Consider the following 22,500-nt stretch of genomic DNA (forward strand, 5'->3'; position numbering starts at 1 on the left):
TTGGTCTACTACTTTACGAAATAATTAATGATTTAAGTTTTGAAATTAATTTAGCAAAAAAAAAAAAAAGTCCTGTTCAGCGACAGCCTTACGCCCTCTCCCGCATTCTTTCAGTGACGAGGGTTTTTGAACTTCTTCTGAACTTCACTTGAACTTCACTTGAACTTCGCTTTCTATTGCTGAAGAAATCGTAGGATTTTTGAATCACCGAAGGATTTTTTTTCATCTATTTTTATTTATTTTTTTGAAAGGGTTGTTTAGTTTGGATTCAAAGCTGAATTTGCATTTTTGTTATATTTATCGGACTGCATTTTTTTTTTTTCTTTTTTCCCTTTTTTTTCTTTTTCCCTTTTTTATTTCTTTTCCTTTTTTCTTTTTACCAAAAGTCATCGTTCGGTTATGTAGTTATTCGAAAAAATAACGCGATTGAGAATCCGAACACATTTTTGTTTTTTTTGTTGGTTTGTTATTGTTTTGCCTTTTTTCTTTCTTTCTTTTTGTCGTTTTATCTGTTTCCGATTACATGAAACAACATGGCTGTGTGTGGACACGAGTTACAAATAAAGTATTCTTTTGTGACCATTAAAAAAAGGTCATGTCAAAGAAACTACATACAATAACGTTTTCTAAAACAAATATATATGTATGTATGTATGTATGTATGTATGTATGTATTGACTCCAGTACTGCGATTTCCCTCATGCCTTCCCTCAGTCCCCTCTCATTTCTCTCTCCCCTTAGTCCCCTCTCACCCTCTTCTCCTTTCTCCCTTTTCCTCAATTCCCTCTCACCGCTCTTCTCCCCTCTCACCCCTCTCTCCTATTTCCCTTCTCCCTCCTCTTCTCAGTCCTCTCTTATTCCCTTTTTTCTCAGTCCCCTCTCACCCCTCCTCTCCCTTTAGTCCCTTCTTACCCCAAACCTCTTCCCCGTTACTACTCCCTCTCCTAGCCCCCTCCCCCCTCTTTCAATCCCTCTCCCCCCCTCCCCCCTTCCGAGGTTGAATCCTTTGCAGTCCGCTGGATGTAGGATGTGTCTCGAGGACCTTCCTTTGGACAGGGACTCCTCAGGGGATAGAGAAGGACGTGAGGAGGGGGGGGGGGTCGAGGAGGAGGAGGGGGGTTAAGGGAGAGGACGAGGGGGTAATGAAGAAGGAGGGGGATAGGTTAAGGGAGAGGAGGAGGGGGATAAAGATGGGGGAAGGGGTTACAGGGAAGGCGGAAAGGATGGATTAAGAGGGAGGAGGAAGGGGTGGGTTAAGGGTAGGGGAAGGAGGGGGGTGGGTCAGGGGGGAGGGGTAGTGGGTCGTATGTCGATGGGGATAGAGGGGGGGATGAGGGCTTTAGAGTTGGGGGAGGGGGAGGGGGGAAGGGAGCGGGAGCTGACTCATACTGGATTTTTTAAAGACCTTGAAGGGTATGAGTCGGAAGAATTGCGGAAATGTTTCGTTGTTATTCATTTTGATATGATCGAAATGAATTGATATATTTTTTTTTGTGTGTGTGTCTGTGTCTTTGCTTCATTCCTCCTTTTTTATCGTAGTTACATGTATATAGTTTCGGCAGAGATTAAAGTTTCATTTAGTCATTCTTTCATTCACTCTCGCCTTCTTTCACACATTGCATAGTACAAATCCCAGTAGTAGAACCCGCCTTAAAGACTATATATCCTTAATATATTCATTGCGGATTCTATAATTACACACTCCCTCATGGAAAAGAGATAAATCCTACAATGCGACCCGTGATGTAGGGTTGTGGGCAGGACACACTAGCTGGGAATACGAGCAGGGGAAATGGCAGAGGTGACGGCAGAGTGCGAGATCGACCGGAGGCAGAGTGAGGGCGGCAGGGAAGGGAGGGGTGAGGGGGAAGAGGGAGGAGGGGGGAGGGAGAGGGAGAGGGAGAGGGAGGAGGGGACAGGGAGAGGGAGAGGGAGGAGGGGACAGGGAGAGGGAGAGGGAGGAGGGGGCAGGGAGAGGGAGAGGGAGGAGGGGGCAGGGAGAGGGAGAGGAAGGAGGGGACAGGGAGAGGGAGAGGGAGGAGGGGGCAGGGAGAGGGAGAGGGAGGAGGGGGCAGGGAGAGGGAGGAGGGGGGAGGAAGAGGGAGAAGGAGAAGGAGGAGGGTGAAGGAAGGTGGAGGAAGGGGAAAGGGAGGGGAGTGGAGAAGGGTGAAGGTGGAAGGAGAAGGAGAGAAGAGGATAAGTAAAAGGAGAGGAGATGAGGGGGAAGAGTGAAAGAAGAGGGAGGAGAGAGGGAAGAACAGAAGGGAAGAAAGATGGGGAGAGGAAAGAGGAGTGATGATAGTAAGGGCGAGGGGGCGTGGCGGGCCTAAGCGGATGCTGTACAGGAGAGCGTCTACTTTAATAAGGCCGGTTGGAGCGACGCTAGGCCACACACACACGCGCGCACACACACACACACTCACACACGCACACGCACACGCACACGCACACGCACACGCACACGCACACGCACACGCACACACACACACACACACACACACACACACACACACACACACACACACACACACACACACACACACACACACACACACACACGAGGGGATCCCGTAATTTGTTCTGTCTTGTCGCGGTGTGGCCATGTGGCGTATTGTTGGGATGGGGGAGGGTGTGGAGGGAGAGGGGAGGGGAGACAAGATGGGGGGGTTGAAAGGTGGGGGTCAAGACTAACTTGGTTTATCTTCGTTTGGCTTGACTTGATTTGACATCGGATGTTAGTTCAAGTTAGTTCTAGTCTCGTGATTTTAGCAAAAAAAAAAAGATAAGTAATGATATAAAATACCAAATTAAAATTAAAAAGGAAGTAAATAGAAGAATAAAATGGCATCAAAGCGAATGAGAAGTGTATAAAACGAAGGAAAAAAATCAAAACCAAAAGAGAGTAAGACCTAAACACAAGTGGAAATCAAACAATCACAGAGAAATCAGATGAAAATCATGAAAAAGAGAGTGGGAAAAATAGTTCAGAAATAATCACGAAATAGAGTTAGAAAAAGAAAGAAAAAAAAAGTCGCGATCGCCGGCGAGTAGCAGTTTTAAAGGGCGCTTCCTCCCCCAGAGGGCGCCCCGGCGGTCATTAGGTATTGATCTTTGTCACGCCCTGACCTTCCTTCATTTCACTCTGACCTTGAACGTGTCTTGAACAGGTGGAGGCCTGTCTTAGGGTCACTTTCTTGCGGGTTCGATGGGCTGGGTATCTTTATTTTGGATTTTTTAAAAATGTTTTCTTGTGCTTGGCGTTTGCTTGGTTGCCAGTGTCTTCCCTTTCCCCTCTTTCGTATGATGTCTTTCGTTGTCAGATTTTCATTTTAGCTTTTCGTTGTTCTTATTATCCGTCTCTTACTGTCTAGTGCCGCCTCCCATTAGTGGGCTTGTTCATTGCCTGCCTCTCTCTCTCTCTCTCTCTCTCTCTCTCTCTCTCTCTCTCTCTCTCTCTCTCTCTCTCTCTCTCTCTCTCTCTCTCTCTCTCTTCTCTCTCTCTCTCTCTCTCCTCTCTCTCTCCCTCTCTCTCCCTCTCTCTCCTCTCTCTCCTCTCTCTCCTCTCTCTCCTCTCTCTCTCCTCTCTCTCCTCTCTCTCTCCTCTCTCTCTCCCTCTCTCTCTCCTCTCTCTCTCCCTCTCTCTCTCCTCTCTCTCTCTCCTCTCTCTCTCCTCTCTTCTCTCTCTCTCTCTCTCTCTCTCTCTCTCTCTCTCTCTCTCTCCTCTCTCTCTCTCTCTCTCTCTCTCTCTCTCTCTTCTCTCTCTCTCTCTCTCTCTCTCTCTCTTCTCTCTGTCTCTCTCTCTCTCTCTCCTCTCCTCTCTCTCTCTCTCTCTCTCTCTCTCTCTCTCTCTCTTCTCTTTCTCTTTCTCTTTCTCTCTTCTCTTTCTCTCTTCTCTCTCTCTCTCTCTCTCTCTCTCTCTCTCTCTCTCTCTCTCTCTCTCTCTCCTCTCTCTCTCTCTCTCTCTCTCTCTCTCTCATATCACTCCCACTCGGCCGCACTCTCACTCTATTTCCCTCTCACTCTTCCGACTCTCACTCTCGCGCGCTCTCACCATCCCGCCTCTCTCGGTATTGTGTCACTTCTTTGGTTTTCATTCTTGCAAGTTCACCCGGAAGCGTAGGATGAAGAGGCCACTCCTGCGTGTCGAGGGGGGGGGGGGGGGAGAGAAGGGAGGGGGAAGGGAAGGGTAGGGGCAAGGGTAAAGGAAAGGAGGGAGGGGTAGGGGAAAGGTGACAGTGGAGGGAAGAGGCGGGGACAGTGGGGTAGAGGAGAGGAGGAATATCGTTTGTTGACCTTTGTTAATTTCAGCAACTTTGTCAGACGCGGGGCGGACCCGGACAACGCTGGGAGTGACACATCTTTATTATGAATATTGTTATTATCATTATTATTATCTTAATAGTACTGGTAGCAGCACCAACAACGCTAGCATAATCACCATCGCTATCATCATTCGTATTACCAATATCATATTTTTTATTTTTTTGTCTCTCCTCCACTTTTTTCTCCATTCGTCTTGTTTTCCATCGCTCGACGCAGACAAACACGACGTCTAAGTTTTGATCGAAGAAGAAATTCCGAAACTCAATTACAACGTTGCGCTATCCGTCTCTATCCATCAGCCGGCTTGTGTTGTGTTTTCCGTCGCCTCGTTCTGGGTAGCGATCGAGGCATTAACACCTGCGGCTTGTGGTAGGGGAGGGAGAGGGGGTAGGAGAGGAGGAGGTGGAGGAGGAAGTGGAGGAGGTGGAGGAGGAAGTGGAGGAGGAGGTGAAGATGGAGGGTGAGAAGGAGAGGGGATAAGAAAGGAGGAGTGGAGATGAAAGTGTGGGTAGGAGGGAGAGGGAATGAGATGGGAATAGGGTTGGGAAAGAGGAGGAAGGGAGACAGGCAGGCGGAGGGAAACAGAGAAAAGGATGTAGGTGATAGAACGAGAGGAATTGACAAAAAATAGCAACCTCAGAAGAAAAATACAAGCTAAGTAATAACTCGGTTGAGCTGATTGATCAGCGAGGTAATTGTCGATCAAGGAGAGATGAGAAGTATAATGGTGATAAAAGAGGGAAGCGCGGGGAACATAACGGCAGTCGAAAATGACGCTGGAAACATTAGTGTATCCTTCCTAATATAATTACATTGTACTTCTGTATTTTATGAAAATCGTTATTTTGTAGTTTCGGCGGGAAAGATATGTACCGACTTTTTATTATTATTATTTTAGGAGAGGAGTATAATAATAACAAAAAGTTTCCCTATCTACTGTGTCCGGGACTGAAAAATAGCTCAGGGTTGTAAAGATGTTATGGGGACAAACTGACAACTTTCGTGTAAAGTTTACTACACCCCTTCACTTGTTTTTTTTGTCTTCATCGTTTTCTTTTTTTTCGAAAATGGGGGATTTGTGATTTTTGGCCAAGGTTATTGTGTGAGGATTGTTCGCACTGTTACCAGAGTGGAAACTGAAGAAAAAATCTGTATATTTCGTAGACTGGAAGTTGTGAAATTCGTATAGTTAAATACTTTTTCTCTCGATAGATTGCTATTTTTTATCGTTATATTTTTCTCAATGAAAGGCACTTTCTCTCAATGAATGGCATTTATTCATTGGCTCACTTTCCCTCCAATGAATTGCCTTATTTTCCTCTTTGAATGGCATATGCAAATGAATGACTTTATTTCCCTGGCGAATGACAAGTTCACCAAATAAATCACTTGTACTAAATTAACTTTTTTTCTCTCCCTCCATTTATTTTCATATGTAGTGAGTGGCTTTATTTTGCATATACAGTGACTGGTATTACTCTCTTAATATGCAATAAGTAGTTTCATTTTTTATATATACAATGAGTTTTTTTATTTACAAGAATGGCTTTCTTTTGTATTCAATGAGTGGTTTATACATCTCTGGCTTTATTATTATTATTATTATTATTATTATTATTATTATTATTATTATCATTATTATCATTATAAATAAAAAAAATACATATATATATATATATATATATATATATATATATATATATATATATATATATATATATATATATCAGTGAATGACTTCTTCCTCTCAGTTCGACCACCTGTCTGAGGTGACTTCTGACGCGTCGATTTTGCACCTGTGCTTCTGGAATGCAGATGAGCGAGACAAGCTATGATTTTGCTCGACTTGGCTATTGCGGAGTTTTATGTTGTATCCTTTATTTTTACGTTTTTCGATTTTTGATTTGATTGTTTGTTTATTTATTTGTTTGTTTGTTTGTTTATTTATCTATTTGTTTATTTATTTATTTAAATAAACAAAGTATGAGAGAACATAAATTGCTTTATAAGATTCCTTTTAAGATATAAAACCCTGATTTCGCACAAAGACAAAAAACAGAAATTCTCGAAAACACGCAAATCTAAAAAAATTGCAGAGACAAAAATCAGACTCCCCCCCCCCCAAAAAAAAAAAAATAATAATAATAATAAGAAGAAGAAGAAATAAATAAACAATTAAAATTGCAACATTCACTTCAAAACAAAAACAAAAATCCACGAAAAGATTCTTAATATAGCGGAAACATATCACCTGATTGCACCATAACACACACCTGCCAGTGTGTACATAACAGCGAAAATCACCTTCCAGGTAAGTGAAGGAAGGCAGGTGCGCGCCCACCCGCCCGCGTCATGCTGGTTCCGCCCACCGACTGGGACAAGATTTTTTTATATGTTTATTTTTATTATTATTATTATTTGTCAATAATTGAGGGCAGATAGGGTCTTAATTTTAGTTTTTGTTCAATATTTTATTAGTTTTATTGTTATTGTCATTATTATTATTATCATTATTATCATTATTATTATTATTATTATTATTATTATTATTTTATCCTCATTTTTTGGCAAAGACTTCGCTTTTATAAACTAAAAAAGAAGAATAGTAGGGGATGGGGGGGAAGGGGAGTTCATGCTAATTTTTTCATTATTATTTTTTTCATTATTTTATTTCCGTGTGAGTGTGCGTGTGTGTGTCTTAAGAGTTGAAGGGATGACGGCTCATTACTCTGAGTGCATGTCGTCGCTGTTATCCAGGGTCATGTCAGACAGTTCTTAGACATGAGCTTCTCATAGAAATTTCTCACGTCGAAAGACTGAAATATCGAGAAATATTTCCAGTGCTTGATGGAAGTGAAGCTGTGTTGCCATTCTCGCGATTTTCCCGCTAGATAGTTAAGAGTTTTTGAGTTATAATCTAGCGGGGAAAAAATGAAAGTTTGCTCTACGTTTAGTGATTTTTAAAGACCTTTTTAACGGGAAATGGGCTTTTTATTCCTGTCTAGCGGTTTTTGAAGTCCAGTGAAATTATGTCTTTCGTAGCTGAGCGATTGGTTGTTATCGTGGTTATCACTGTCGATGTTGCTAATGTATTAGTTGTTATTGGTGCTATTTTTTATGTTTATTACTTTTGTTTTATGATGTTAGCTCTGATTGTGACCGTTAGTATTAGGATTGTATTACTATTACTATTACAGTCATGATTGATATCATCATTTTATTATCGTTATCATCATCATCATCATTGTCATTTTATATCTTTCTGTTTCTCGCTGTCTGCGTGTCTGCCTCTCTTTTTCTCTTTTTGTCTGACAGCTTCTTGTTCTCTCTGTTTATGTCTGTCTGTCTGTCTGTCTGTCAGATCATTTTTTCCCATTGTGTCTATTAAGTCATGTTTTCCTTTGTGTCTGTCTGTCTGTCAGGGCATTTTCCCTTTATGTCTGTTTGTCTGTCTGTCTTTCATTATGTCTACGTCGGCCGCCATTGCTGTCATCCAAGCCACTCATTTGTCTGCATCACGGCGTCTTTGCGTGGGAAAAACGTATTCTCTCTTCTCTTCTCTCTCCTCTTCGCTTGTTTTGTCTTCTCTCTTCTCTGCTCATTATTCTTCTCTTCTTTTGTAATTTTTTCTCCTCTCCCTCTCTCTCCTGGTTTTTCTTCTCTTCTCTCCCTCCCTCTCCCTCTCCCTTTCCCTTTCCCTCTCTCTTTCCCTCCTTTTCCCCCCTCTCCCTCTCCTTCCTTCCCCCCATCATCCATCATCCATCTTTAGGAGTCTGGAGGGAGAAGGGAGGTGGAAAGGAAGAAGAAAGAAAACGATTAAATTTTCCAAAGTGTAATAAATTCTCATTCACTGGTCCGGGGAAGGTGTGTGTGCTCTTAACGGTGGGCGGGGGGAGGGGGGAGGGGGGAAGGTTAAGAAAACAGTTTAATTTATTTACTTCTGTCTTTTTTTTCTCACTTTTCTTTCTTTCTCTTTCTCTTTCTATCCTTCTTTTCTGGATTTTCATCTCCCGCCTTTTGTAGGACGTGTGTATGTATGCATGTCATTAGGTGGAGAGATAGATCAATAGACAGATAGGGATATAGATCGTGATAGTATACGATTACAAACGATTTCTGATGAAAGTCCTCATAGTTTTATAGTTAATTGTCGAGGAGAGGGAGAAAAAAAAAATAGAGAAACAAAAACTAAGAAAAAAGAAAGTTTAACTGCAATAAAAAAACGAGGGTACAGTACGGACGTGAGGTTGGTCTTGATTTCCGCTTTGGCTTCGATCTCTGGCTTGGTTTGCTTACTTCGTTGGTGCGGATTAACCCTTCATAATTCAGATTAAAAGCCTTGTCGGGTTATTGTTGTTAATTGATAAGTCTGATTAGATTTTGTTTTTATTGTTGATGAGCGATATTGCTTTATTATATTAAGATGGTATTTTTTTCCTTCTTTTACTATCGAAATAATGTTGAATCCCTGTCGGAAATGAATAACAGATCTGAATAGTCACCGGACGAGCTAATTTTGACATGACATAACGTAGGGGGAACGAAATTAAGCGTAGACGAAAAATCCCACTTTTGGACCCAACGCGGCAGGTTTGGGAAGCGGCTTTTTAACATGGACGCCACGACACTCATCTCGTCAGGTGAGAATGGAGAAGGCCTGGAGATAGGATGATAGGGCGTCCTGCATCCTACCCATTGCGACCTTCTCCTCTCCCTCCCAATTTTTCTCTCCTTGCTCTCCTCTTATCTTTTTTTCTCTCCCCTTTCTTCTGTCTTCTATACTCTTTCCCCTCTCTTCCTCCTTCCTTTCCCTCTCTCCCTCCTCCCTTCCCCTCTCTCTCTCCTCCCTTCCCCTCTCCCTCTTCCCTTTCCCTCTCTCCCTTCTCCCTTCCCCTCTCCTCTCTCCCTCCTTCCCCTCTCTCCCTCCTCCTTCCCCTTTCTCCCCCCTCCTCCATCCCCTCTCTACCTTCTCCCTTCCCCTCTCCCGCTTCCCTTTCCCTCTCTCCCTCCTCCTTTCCCTCTCTCCTCCTCCTTCCCCTCTCTCCCTCCTCCCTTCTCTCTCCCTTCTCCCTTCCCCTCTCCCTCTTCCCTTTCCCTCTCTCCCTCTTCCCTTCCCCTCTCCCTCTTCCCTTTCCCTCTCTCCCTCTTCCCCTCCGCTCTCCCTCTTCCCTTTCCCTCTCTCCCTCTTCCCTTTCCCTCTCTCTCCCTCCTCCCTCCCCTCTCTCCCTCCTCCCTTCCCCTCTCCCTCTTCCCTTTCCCTCTCTCCCTTCTCCCTTCCCCTCCCCTCTCTCCCTCCTCCTTCCCCTCTCTCCCTCCTCCTTCCCCTCTCTACCTTCTCCCTTCCCCTCTCCCTCTTCCCTTTCCCTCTCTCCCTCCTCTTTCCCCTCTCTCCCTCCTCCCTTTTCTCTCCCTCCACCCTTCCCCTTTCCCTCTCTCCCTCCTCCTTTCCCTCTCTCCCTTCCCCTCTCTCCCTCCTCCCTTCCCCTCTCTCCCTCCTCTCCTCCCCTCTCTCCCTCCTCCCTTCCCCTCTCTCCCTCCTCTCCTCCCTTCCCCTCTCTCCCTCAGTGCCGACACGCCGCGGCCACGGCTGACTCTGCGCCAGTGTATCGATCACGTGATTGGCCCACCCCCCCTCCTCCCCGCCCTTCTCCCTATTCTCTCATCCCCTCCCAACCTTCCCCTCCCATCCCTACTCCCTTCCCCATCTTTATCCTTACTCTCGTACTCCTGCCCTCTATACTATTCTCGTCCCTTTTTGGTTCCCTCCACCCTATCCCTTCCCTTACTCTTCCAATTTTAGCCTCCCCTCTCCCTCCTCTTCTTCTCCCTCTTCTTTCCCTTTCTCTTTCTCTCCCTCTCCTCTTCTCTCTCTCACCTTCTCTCCGTCCCCTTCTTCTCATCCTCCCCTTCTCCCCTCCCATACTCTCCTTCCCCTCCTCAACTCCCCTTCCCCCCCATCCTTGGGGGTAAAGGGAGTGAAGGATGTGCGGCTGATGACCCCAGCAAAAGGAGGAAGAGGAGATAGGAAGGAGAGAAGAAGAGAGAAGAGAAGAAATGGCAAGGAGAGACAGGGGAGGGGAGGGGGGAGAAATGTAAAGATAAAAAAGCGACGTAAAGAAAGGAATGTAAGAAAGTAAAGCGAAGGGTGGGAAACAAAGACCAGGTAAACGGAGGAAGAGTAGTGAGAGGAAGAATAAAAAGGGGAAAGAGGAAATGGTGAGAGTGAAACAGGTTGAGATGATAGCGAAAAGGAAGCGAAAAGAAAGGTGAGAGAAGTGAACAAAAGGAAAGGAGGGTTGTATTGAGAGTACAGGAAAATAATTTCAGAAGAGAGCGCATGGGAGAAAACTTAAAAGCAAGAATTGGAGGATGCGAAAATAAGATTATGTGAAACTGGGGTTGAGCGACCATAGAGTTTCCGAAGCTGAGACAAATGAAAAGAAAAAAAGGAAATTGAAAAGAGAGAAGTGAACGTCAGAATGACTGAAGACATCAAATAAAAGAATGATTGATTAGGTATTCGTTATAATGAGGCACGGATAGGAAACGAAAATATGTGAAAGGGAATCTGAAGAGGTATGAAGCTGTAAATTATGAATGCGCTAGAGAGACTTACGTGTCGGTTTTTACGCGTACGTGCGCATTGTTACACAACACCGCACACCCACGCAGACACACACACACACACACACACACACACACACACACACACACACACACACACACACACACACACTCACACTCACACTCACACTCACACTCACACTCACACTCACACACTCACAATACACACATACATACACACACCTTCCTTTCCCACAATCAGAATGATTCTCCATACAAAAATCACGATATTAATCGTATAGATATTAATCAATTCCACGCCTAATTTAGATGCTTTTTATACAGGAAACGAAGAGCACGATTACTTGGCGTTTGTTAAGAATTAGCGACCCATTAAGTGCAGTGATTCGCGAATGAAACGCGATACACTGGTTTTGCAAAGCCCATTGTGCACCGCGGTTCTTTTGTTTTCGCTTTTATTTCTTTTTCTGTTTTCTCTTTTTTCAACTTTCTTTTCGCCAGCGATGACTGCAGACTGGTATCGGAATAATGGTATTGCCGGCGACTTTCTCTTTAAAGGGAACAATCACCGCATGTTTGGTACTGACGTGACGGGGGTATTGATCCCGTATTTCTGTTGTGCCTTTTGGTATCGGTGGTAGCAGCAATGGTATCGATTATATTTTCTACAAGAGAATTTCTCGATACGACATTGGCAGAGAACTTATCGTACTATTACCGATACCGTTATAGATACGGTTTTGGTAGCGGCGGTAGCAGTGGTAGCAGGAATATTATCGATGGTATTTTTAAGGTTAAAATTGTTGATAGAAGGCTGGTATCGATAACTAATTATTCTCTATTTTATGCTTTGATGGCGTTATAAGTATGGCATGGTAGCAGTGATAGTAGTTATCTTATCGATAATATCTCATGATTATAGATAAAGAATTGTTGATATTATACTGATGGAGGCATGGTATCGAGCGCATAGCCTTCTAGAGTTTTATTGTGGTAGCCTTACAAGCATGGTATTGGTAGCGGTGTTAGCGTGACGTCGGCCCGGCTATGTGGTCGGCCGCTCCAGTACCGCAGTGGTGCGTGTCAGGCGGGTAGGGGTGCGGCCTCCTCCTCCTCCTCCTCCTCCTCCTCCTCCTCCTCCTCCTCCTCCTCCTCCTCCTCCTCCTCCTCCCCCTCCTTCTCCTGTTCTTCTCCCTCCTATTCCTCCTACTCCTTCTCTTAATCTTACTCCTGCTACCCCTACTCCTCTCCCTCCTACTTCTCCTATATTCCTCCTCTTCCTCTTTCTCCTGTTCTCCCTCCTATTCCTCCTCTTGCTCCTGCTACCCCTAATCCTCTCCCTCCTAATTCTCCTCCTATATACCTCCTCCTCCTCTTCCTTCTCCTCCTCCTTCTCCTCCTTTTCCTCCTCTTCCTCCTCCTCCCCCCCTCCCCTTCCTCCTCCTCCTCCTCCTCCTATTCCTCCTCTTCCTCCTCTTCCTGCTGCCCCTACTCCCCCTCCTCCTCCTCTTCCGGCTGCCCCTACTCCCCCTCCTCCTCCTCCTCTTCCTCCTTTTCCTCCTCCTCCTCCTCCTTTTCCTCCTCCTCCTCCATCTCCTCTTCCTCCTCTTCCTCCTCTTCCTGCTGCCCCTACTCCCCCTCCTCCTCCTCTTCCGGCTGCCCCTACTCCCCCTCCTCCTCCTCCTCTTCCTCCTTTTCCTCCTCCTCCTCCTCCTTTTCCTCCTCCTCCTCCATCTCCTCTTCCTCCTCTTCCTCCTCTTCCTGCTGCCCCCATTCCCCCTCCTTCTCCTCTTCCTCCTCTTCCTGCTACCCCTACTCCCCCTCCTCCACCACCTCCTCCTCCTCCTCCTCCTCCTCCTCCTCCTCCTCCTCTTACTCCTCCTCCTGCTTGCTTGTCGCTTACGCCACCTACACCACACGCCGTACGCTTGGCCTTGTCCATGTTAGGTCGGATTTTTTTTTCTTTTTCTTTTTCTTAAAGCGATTTTCTTCGTTTCTTTTCTCGAGTGGGATTGCTTGGTCCATGTTAAGAGTTTGGGTTGGCAAGGTTGTGTGCTTAATGGAATTATTGGTTTCTATTCAAAGTCCGTGATTCTTCGATCTCCTTTTAAGTCCGTGGCGGTCGGTCTTTCGGCATTTCTACCAGTCATTGTTCCTTCTGCGTTTCTTTGGCTCCGCCCTCTTGCGCTTCACACCCACGCTACCCCCTCTGATCCCCTGCCCCCTCCCCCTTCTGCGTCCAGTGCTGCATACGCGGCCGGCGACGCCTCTCTACCTTCGCGTCTCTCTCTCTCTCTCTCTCTCTCTCTCTCTCTCTCTCTCTCTCTCTCTCTCTCTCTCTCTCTCTCTCTCTCTCTCTCTCTCTCTCTCTCTTTTTTTTTCTTTCTCTTCCATCTTTCTCCTTCCCTTCCATCCTCCCTTTCTCTCCATTTCCCCCTTCTTTCTCTCTCCTTCCTTCCCTCTCCTTCCTTCCTTTCCTCCTTCCCTCCCTCCCTCCTCTCCTCTCCCCTCTTCTCCCTTTTCCTTCCTTCCCTTCTTTCTCCCCGTCGCCTATTTTTGCATAAGTACGATATTCTCTTCTATGGAATGTCCGAGAGTATAGAAAATGGCGGCCGCTCCTGCTTCGTCAACGACCGCATCCGACGCTGATTAATTAATTGCCACCCAATTATAAACCCTGCTTGGTCTAGTGTTGATTTATGTTCGGTCCGGCCTTTTAAGAAAACCTTTTAATTAACGTCCTTTATTTTATTTTGTGTTTTGTATTAGAAAATTTCGCAGTATTCAGCGTTTATGTGCGTGAGAGGTGGGGGGGGGGTAGAGAGGGGAGAGGAGGGGGTCGCGCTCAGATTTTGTGTTATTGACGGTGGCGCTCTGTCCGGCGCACTTTCAAGCACGTTTCGTTGTAGTGTGTGTGTGTGTGTTTGAGGGTGAGTGAATGAATGTGTGTGTGTGTGTGTGTTTCCAAGTAGCCAAGAAAAAGGAGGGGAATATCAAGGGGGCGGAGTTAGAGTGGAAAGCCCTTGCCGCGAAGTATCAGTAAGATTGTTTTTTTCTGCTAATGTGAGCATGGGCGTGCTCTTGGCCGGCGACAAGATAACGGACTTCATGGGTGGGCGTAGGGTGGAAGTGGGCGTAGGGTGGAAGTGGGCGTGGGGTGGGCGGTGTGGGAGGGGGGGGGGGGGCTGAAGGAGTTGGTAGTGGATGATGGCCTACTCTGGCATATGTAATGTGTATATGTAAACACACACGCGCATGGGCAGAACCACATTCGCAGTATATGTCTGATTTAGAAAGAGATTCTAGAGATAATGAAAAATGAAGCCGTATGTATGACTCGTTGGCTATTTATTTCAAGCGAACTGCCATGAGATACAGTCGGAGGAAGAGAGAGAGGTCGCCGGCTATGGGCTGGGGCTGCCTGCGTGGGCGTTGGGGAGGGATTGTGTTTGTTAAGTGTGGGAGGAAGGGAGAGAGAGAGAGCGAGAGAGAGAGAGAGAGAGAGAGAGAGAGAGAGAGAGAGAGAGAGAGAGAGAGAGAGAGAGAGAGAGAGAGAGAGAGAGAGATGGAGAGAGAAAGGGAGGGAGGGAGGGAAGGAGGGTATGTATGTGTGCGTGTTCTTGTATCTGCTTGTGCTTGTGTGTGCGTGTGTAGGTCATATTAATATGCTGTCCCATTTTCCTTGATAGCGCGGTACTGGTTAGTGATGAATGCAGAGTTGGTTAATGTATTGACCACCCACTGCCATCTCTCGCTCCGCCTACCTACGCTGCATCTGCACGCCGCCTGCGTTACTCCTGTCATCTCTCTCTCTCTCTCTCTCTCTCTCTCTCTCTCTCTCTCTCTCTCTCTCTCTCTCTCTCTCTCTCTCTCTCTCTCTCTCTCTCTCTCTCTCTCTCCCCCTCTCTCCCTCTCCCTCTCCTCTCTCTCCTCTCTCTCCTCACCTCTCTCTCCTCTCCTCTCCTCTCCTCTCCTCTCCTATTCCTCCCTGTCTCTCTTCTCTCTCTCTCTCTCCATCCCTCCCTCCCTCCCTCCCTCCCTCCCTCTCCCTCTCTCCATTTTCTTACACGTACCATCATTTGCAATATAGTTAGCTTGTAGTCTGCGTCCTTGTCCGTATATTTGGTTAGGACAAAGCCAGAGGCAGCGGGCCTTGAATAGCAAACAGGAGCCGGACATTAAAAGCATTTCAGGACGTGATATCATTTCTGGACTTTCGGTTTATGCTTGTGTGTGTACGCGTGTGTGTGAGTTTGTGCTTAAATACGTACATGTATTTACACTTACTGACCCACTAACACACACTTAGAAATGGTTGTACTCGAGTTTATTCTTACACTTAAACACACACACACACACACACACACACACACACACACACACACACACACACACACACACACACACACACACACACACACACACACACACATACACACACGCACACGCACGCACGCACACCAAGTGCTCCCGAAGCCATGGTCGTTGCAAGAGTGAAGCAAGCCGACCACGTGTCGTGAGCAGACGCTGGCCTCATCACACGCCGCCCTTCGTCCCACACCTGCTGCCTCGCCTTCGGTATCTGTTCCATGTCGTTTTCCTATTTCACTTTTTATTACTTTTTTTTATTAACTAGTTCCTTTTGTGTGAGTTTTTTTTCATCGCTTTCTCAACTTTTTTTTCTTTTTTGGTTATTTTGATCGTTTGTTTTTGTTTTATATGTTGTTTATTTTGTGTGAATCTCGCCCATACGCCGCCCGTTCTGATTCTCGTGGGCGTGGCCTTGCCAGCTGGGCGTGGGAGCGACCCGTCTCCCAGGTTACTAACCTTGTTTGACCTTCCTTGATCTGGGGTTGAATAGTGTTACGACGAAGAGATGGGAAGGATATACAAAATGGAAGACTCTTTTGTTTCGATGTATGAATCTTGGTTTGTTTTCCTTTCCTCCATTAGTTTCGTTATTTTTTTCTTTCTCTTCTCCTGTTTCCGTGTTCCGTCTCTTTCCTTCTTTTCATTTGTCTCTTTTTTTTCTCGATGGAAACTCCTTTCATGCAGTATTCCTCTTGCTTTTGACCATCGTGTCTCCCTCAGACTTTCCTTCGTGTTCTCCTATCTTCTCTTTCTGTTCTCTCTGTTCACTCTTCTGTTTTTCCTTTCGCCTTTTTCGTCCCTTTCGTCTGTTCCGTTATCTTCTTTCTCTGTTCTCTCTGTTCTTCGTCCCTTCTCCTTTCGCCTTTCTCGTCCCTTTCGTCTGTTCCCGTTATCTTCCCGCTCTGTTCACTCTGTTCTTCTTTTCTCCTTATCTTCCCTCACTCTTCTCTCTGTTTTTTCATCTTTTCTCCTTTCGTCTTTCTCGTCTTTCCTCTCTTCCTCCCCTTCGCCTCGCTGGACATGAACATCCAATCTCCACAAACGAAACATGAATAATCGGCGCCTGTGTCTTCTGCTCTCGCTCTCGCTTCGATTTTTACTCTCTTCCTCTCTCTTTCCCTTTATCTTTGTGTTCGTATTTTTATTTATTTCAGTTGCTCTTTCCCTTGTGTCTTTCTCATTCCCTTTTGCTTTCTCTTTCTATTCTCTTTCTCTTTCGCTTTCTCCCCTCTTCCTCTTTCCCTCCCCGTTCTCCTCTCCTCCATTCCCTCTCTTCCTCACCCATGTACTCCCCTCTTCCTCCTCTCTTCCTCCCCTCTTCCTCCCCTCTTCCTCCCCTCTTCCTCCCCTCTTCCTCCCCTCTTCCTCCCCTCTTCCTCCCCTCCCCCTTTCGCTCTCAAGGTCACTGTCGGGGGGAATGTCAAGGAACATCGATTTTTCTGCTCGTCTACTCTCCCTACTGCCCTTTCAGCTCTTCTCCTTCCTCTCTTCTCTTCTCCCCTTCCTTCTTCCTCCTTTCTCTTATCTTTCTTCGTTTTCTTTTTTTCTGTGTTTGTGTATCTACTATTGGGATTTTTTTTCTCTCCCTCTGTTTTGTTGTTTTTTGTCTTCGATATCTCTTCTAGTTCTGTTCGTTCCTCCTCGTATTCTTGATTCTGTTCTCTTTGTTCATGTTTATATCTATCTTGTTTCCATTGTTATTGTCTTTTCCTTTTATTTTGTCGTTTTATTTCATATATATTGCTTCCTTCGTCCTTCCTCCTCGTCTTCATTATTCGGTTCTGTTTGCTATCTATATAGTTTTTTAAATATTTTACTATTGTTATCTTCACATTTGCTTTGATTCTTTTCTTTCTTCGATATATATTCTCTTCCTCCTGTTCTTATTCCCCCGGTTCTTTCTTGCACTTTTTATTGTTTTCATTATTTCTTCCCCTCTCTCTCCCTTCCTCCTTCCCTCCCTTCCTCCTCCCTTCCTCCCCCTCTCTTTCGTTCTCTTTCTCCTTCCCTCTCTCCCTCTCCCTTCCCTCTCCCTCTCCCTCCCCCTCTTTCTCGTTCTCTTTCTCTCCCTCCTTTCCTCCCTCACTTCCTCCCTCCTTCCTTCCTTCATGTCATTTCCAGTATCATCACTCAACCTATTCATCCTACTGTCGCTTCGCCCTCATCTTCCTATCTCTTTGGGTCTCCTTTTATTCATCTCTCCCTTTCCTCTTTTTACCGTTCCCCTCTTCCCGCCATCCCCTCTTCTACGCTACCCTTTTGCCTTTCCGGGAAAAGTACACGGGAATAGATGTGAACGAAGGGTAAAGAATAGGGATCAGATTAGGAGTTAAAAATCTCTCTCTCTCTCTTTCTCTCTCTCTCTCTCTCTCTCTCTCTCTCTCTCTCTCTCTCTCTCTCTCTCTCTCTCTCTCTCTCTCTCTCTCTCTCTCTCTCTTTCTCTTTCTCTTTCTCTCTCTCTCTCTCTCTTCTCTCTCTCTCTCTCTCTCTCTCTCTCTCTCTCTCTCTCTCTCTCTCTCTCTCTCTCTCTCTCTCTCTCTCTCTCTCTCTCTCTCTCTCTCTCTCTCTCTCTCTCTTACTTTCACCAACACTTATTCTCACTTGCAAAGAATGTTCCATCACAGGAACACGAAGAAAAAAGCATTCCCCCGGTGAAAGTATCCTAGATAATTGGTAAATTGTCTTGGGGCGAAGGAGGAGGAGGAGGAGGAAGAGGAAGAGGAAGCGAGGTAATAAGTCACAGGAGAACGAGGGTGAGAAGGAAATAACGAAAAAGAGAATGCAACATAATTGAAGAGAGATAGTGTGATGGCTGACAGAGGATCGGGGGGGAGGGAGGGAGGGAGGGAGAGGGAAGAGGAAGTTGAAGGGAGGGAAGAGACAGAGGGTGAGGGATGATAGTTGGGGGGGAGGGGGAGGGGAGAAGGAGGGAGAGCCAAGCGAAGTAATTACTTGGCGCTTTTAATTACTCTTTTTGTTATCGGTTGGTTATCAGTGGCAATAATGAAACGATCGCGCTCGGCTAATTAGCTGGATGACCCTCCCTTGCTATGTGTGTGTGTGGTCCGAGGCTGGCGATTGGCAGGTGAAGATATGGAGGTAGGAGATCAGGAAGAGAGAGAGGAGGAAGAGAAGAGGGAAGGAAGGAGGGGGGAGGGAGAGAGAGAGAGAGAGAGAGAGAGAGAGAGAGAGAGAGAGAGAGAGAGAGAGAGAGAGAGAGAGAGAGAGAGAGAGGGGGGGGGGGGCGTGAGAATGGGGATAGGAGTGGAAAAGAGAGGGACTGAAAAATGCAAAGAGCAAGAGTTAGAATAGCGAATCAACTACTCAAACAGCGTAAAACACACACACACAAACACACACACACACACACACACACACACACAGACACACACACACACACACACACACACACACACACACACACACACACACACACACACACACACAAGCCATTCCTTCAGCGAAGCGTCTTCATCCCCCTTAATCCAACGTGTAAAAGTGTCGCCTTCCCTCGGGGGGTTGGGGGGAGAGTAGGAAAATTACCTTCGCCCTTTCACGGAGTCCTGCTGCCCTCCGCGGATTCGAGGGGAGCGATACGGGTCTCTCGGTGGAGGGAGAGGGGGGGAGGGGGGGAGAGGGAGGAGAGGGGAGAAGGGGAAGGGAGAGAGGGAAGAAAGGGAAGGAGGAGACGGAAGGTGGGGGGGAAGAAGAGGGGAGAAGGGAAAGGAGAGGGGAGAAGGGAAAGGAGAGGGGAGAAGCGAGAGGGAAAGAAAAAAAGGAAGAGAGGTAAGGATAAAAAAACAAATAAAGTAAATGAATATAGAAGAAGACGGAGAGGAGGAGGAGAAGGAGAAGGAGAAGGAGAAAATTGGAGGAGGAAAAGAGGAAGAGAGGAGGAGGGGGAGAAGGAGAAGATGGAAAAGAGGAGGAGAGGAGGAGGAGGCAGAGGGACTCCTGTGTAGACTCAAGTAATCATCCTCTCTACTTCTCTCCTCCTCACTCTCCTCCTCCCTCTCCTCCTCCCTCTCCTCCTCCCTCTCCTCCTCCCTCTCCTCCTCCCTCTCCTCTGGTGAAGTTAAGAGCCGAGCGAAAGGCCCAGGCGAGGAGGAAGGCAAACATACCTCTGTTGGGGTTGTCGGGGGGGGGGGGGTAAGGGGGAGGGGATGATGCCTCATTACACGCTAGATGATAACGCTTATCAGTGGAAGCCGGCGTGTGTCATGGGAGAAGGAGAAGGGTGGGGGGGAGGGGGGGGGGTGAGGAGGGTAAGGAGGATAGGAGAGAGGGGAGGGGGAAGGGGAGGGAGACCCTATCCTAAAGGACGCGTGACGGAATAAAGAAAGCGATGGTAAGAGGAAGGATAAAAGGGAGGATAGAATTGGAAAAAGGGTTATAAAAAGAAGGAAGGAGGAGGAGGAAAACTAGAAATAGATATCAACAAGGGAGAAGACAAAGGAAGGATGGTATTTGAAAGAAATAGAAGAAAACCGAAAAAAGATAGAAGGAAAAATAGCAATTGCAAATAAAAGAGTTAAAGAGGTTGAGAAGACTTAAGAAAGAGTCTTAGAAATCGAAGAAGGATCGAGGACTTTCTGTTAGGAAGCCGAGGCTCACGTTACGTATAAACCCCTCCTGTAGGTGCCACGTGCTCTCCGCTGCTTGTCCTTAGATCGGTCGAGAGGAATGGATCGCCTTATCTCGCTTATAAATTACGGGATCCTCTTTCTCGGTGGTAAAAAAGGTGGAGATTGAAGGAGAGGTAAGGGGAGGTAGGTGGGTAGATGGAGGGATGGAGAGGAAAGGGGATATAGATAGGTAGACAGGATGGAGAGGGGATGGGGTGTGGGTAAGGGAGACGGGGAGAAAGGGAAACAGTGATTGTGAGCATGAGAGTGCCGATGAGAAAAGAGAGAGAGAGAGAGAGAGAGAGAGAGAGAGAGAGAGAGAGAGAGAGAGAGAGAGAGAGAGAGAGAGAGAGAGAGAGAGAGACCGAGACAGAAAGAGAAAAAGATTGACAGATAGACAGAGTCGACAAAAAACACGACGAGAATGTAAGCGGAGAACCCTCCCTTCGACTAGCGGCATTCCGCCCACAGGCACGCGAGGGGGCGTCGCCGCCGCTGCCGCCGCCGCTGCCGCCGCCGCTGCCGCCGCTGCTGGTGCTGCCGTGGCGGGGGACTTGTCGTAAATGTCAAAGCACTCCTCCTGCAACACTGCCTCTTCCGCGATACCCCGCCAAAGTACCTCCTTGTCGTATTGATCTGACGTAGTACACCCTGGCCGCTTCTGTTCCATGATTGCAGAACTTAGTGGTGTGTTTCAGTTGTTTTTATTTCGTGATGGTTTCAGTGCCTATTGCCATGTTTCTTTGTGTGTGTGTGTGTGTGTGTGTGTGTGTGTGTGTGTGTGTGTGTGTGTGTGTGTGTGTGTGTGTGTGTGTGTGTGTGTGTGTGAGAGTGTTTGTGTGTGTGTGTGTGTGTGTGTGTGTGTGTGTGTGTGTGTGAGTGAGTGTGAGGGTTGCTGTACTTATTCCTTATCATCCTATTATGTAATCCCTTTTTTGTTCGTTTCTTTTTTATTTTGTATAGTTGACGTAAGGAGAAAGTCGAAGTCGGTTGCATCAGCTGGCGTCTTTGCCCATGGACTGTTTAACAATCTCTTAGAATCTCAGAACAGTCTTAAGCATTTACCAAGAAGTTGATGGTAATTCCTGCAACAGCGTTTGCCGAACACCCTTCTAATGTGTTTGTGTTGGCGGGGACTCCATCCAGTCCAATTAATCCCCATTACTGTTTTACTATGCAACTGCAACGACCGACCCGCCCCGAGCGACTGACGGTGTACTCCGCGCTGTAATTATACATCCCACACCAATATCGCGATGTTGTGCTAGCTGCTTGTGGACTTGTGAGGGAGAGAGAGAGAGAGAGAGGGCGGTCGGTTTTCTCTCTCTCACTCTTTAACTTTCTCTCTCTCTCTCTCTCTCTCTCTCTCTCTCTCTCTCTCTCTCTCTCTCTCTCTCTCTCTCTCTCTCTCTCTCTCTCTCTCTCTCTCTCCCCTCTCTCTCTCTCTCTCTCTCTCTCTCTCTCTCTCTCTCTCTCTCTCTCTCTCTCTCTCTCTCTCTCCCTCTCCCTCTCCCTCTCCCTCTCTCTCACTCTCTCACTCTCTCCTATCTCTCTCTCTCTCTCTCTCTCTCTCTCTCTCTCTCTCTCTCTCTCTCTCTCTCTCTCTCTCGCTGTCGCTCTCTCTCTCGCTCTCTCTCTCTCTCTCTCGCTCTCTCTCTCTCTCTCTCTCTCTCTCTCTCGCTCTCTCTCTCTCTCTCTCTCTCTCTCTCTCTCTCTCTCTCTCTCTCTCTCTCTCTCTCTCTCTCTCTCTCTCTCTCTCTCTCTCTCTCTCTCTCTCTCTCTCTCTCTCTCTCTCTCTCTCTCTCTCTCTCTCTCTCTCTCTCTCTCTCTCTCTCTCTCTCTCTCTCTCTCTCTCTCTCAATATCTCTCTCTCTCAATATCTCTCTCAATCTCTCTCTCTCTCTCTCTCATTCGGTCTGTTTGCGTTATTTGGCGACGACGAAAGCAGTGTTTCGGAAGGGCACTTCTGCAGGGTGATCATCGCGAGATGGCAGGGAAGTCTATGCAAATAAAAGGCTCAGCATAATGGGATGAAGATGCCCATTCGGAGTGTATTATTGTGCAGTCGAGGTCCTTGTTATCGTGTAGAACAGCCTCTTTTCAGGAAGGAAGGAAGGAAGGAAGGGAAGGAAGAAAGAAAGAGGAAAGGAGGGAAATAGGGCATGAAGTAGGTAAGGAAGGAGTAAGGAAGGAAGGGAAGAAGAAAGGAATGAGGACAGGAAGGGAAGGAGGTAGAAGAAAGGAAAGGAGGGAAGGAGGACATGAAATAGGGGATTGAGGGAGGAAGGAAAGAAGGAAGTGGGGAGAAGGAAAGAAAGAAGGAGTTGGAAGAATAAAAATCGAGGAGAAGGTAGATGGGAAGCGTTTATACTCAAGTCCATATTGTGATGATGGGAGGGAGGAAGGAAGACAGAATGGAAGGAAGGAAGGAGGAAAAACAGAAATGAAGAAGGAAGAACGGATATAGCAAGCGTCTCTTCCCTGATTGCTTATCCCTGGTCCATCCCATGCTCTGGGCGAAAGGGACGAAGGAACGAAGGAAGGAGAAAGAAGGAGAAGGAAGGGAGATAAGAAGCCTATCCTCTTTGCTTGCTTA

The 22,500-nt window shown here is 46.5% G+C and overlaps 1 protein-coding gene across 24 annotated transcripts in view; it reads left to right on the forward strand.

Moving 5' to 3' along the window:
• The window catches only part of LOC125042989 (proteoglycan 4-like), a 649,815-nt gene that overhangs the window by 518,129 nt on the left and 109,186 nt on the right, over positions 1-22,500 (forward strand). The gene's annotated exons all lie outside the window — the stretch shown is intronic.

Source organism: Penaeus chinensis, chromosome 33 (assembly GCF_019202785.1).
Source record: "Penaeus chinensis breed Huanghai No. 1 chromosome 33, ASM1920278v2, whole genome shotgun sequence".
NCBI classification, from domain to species: domain Eukaryota; kingdom Metazoa; phylum Arthropoda; class Malacostraca; order Decapoda; family Penaeidae; genus Penaeus; species Penaeus chinensis.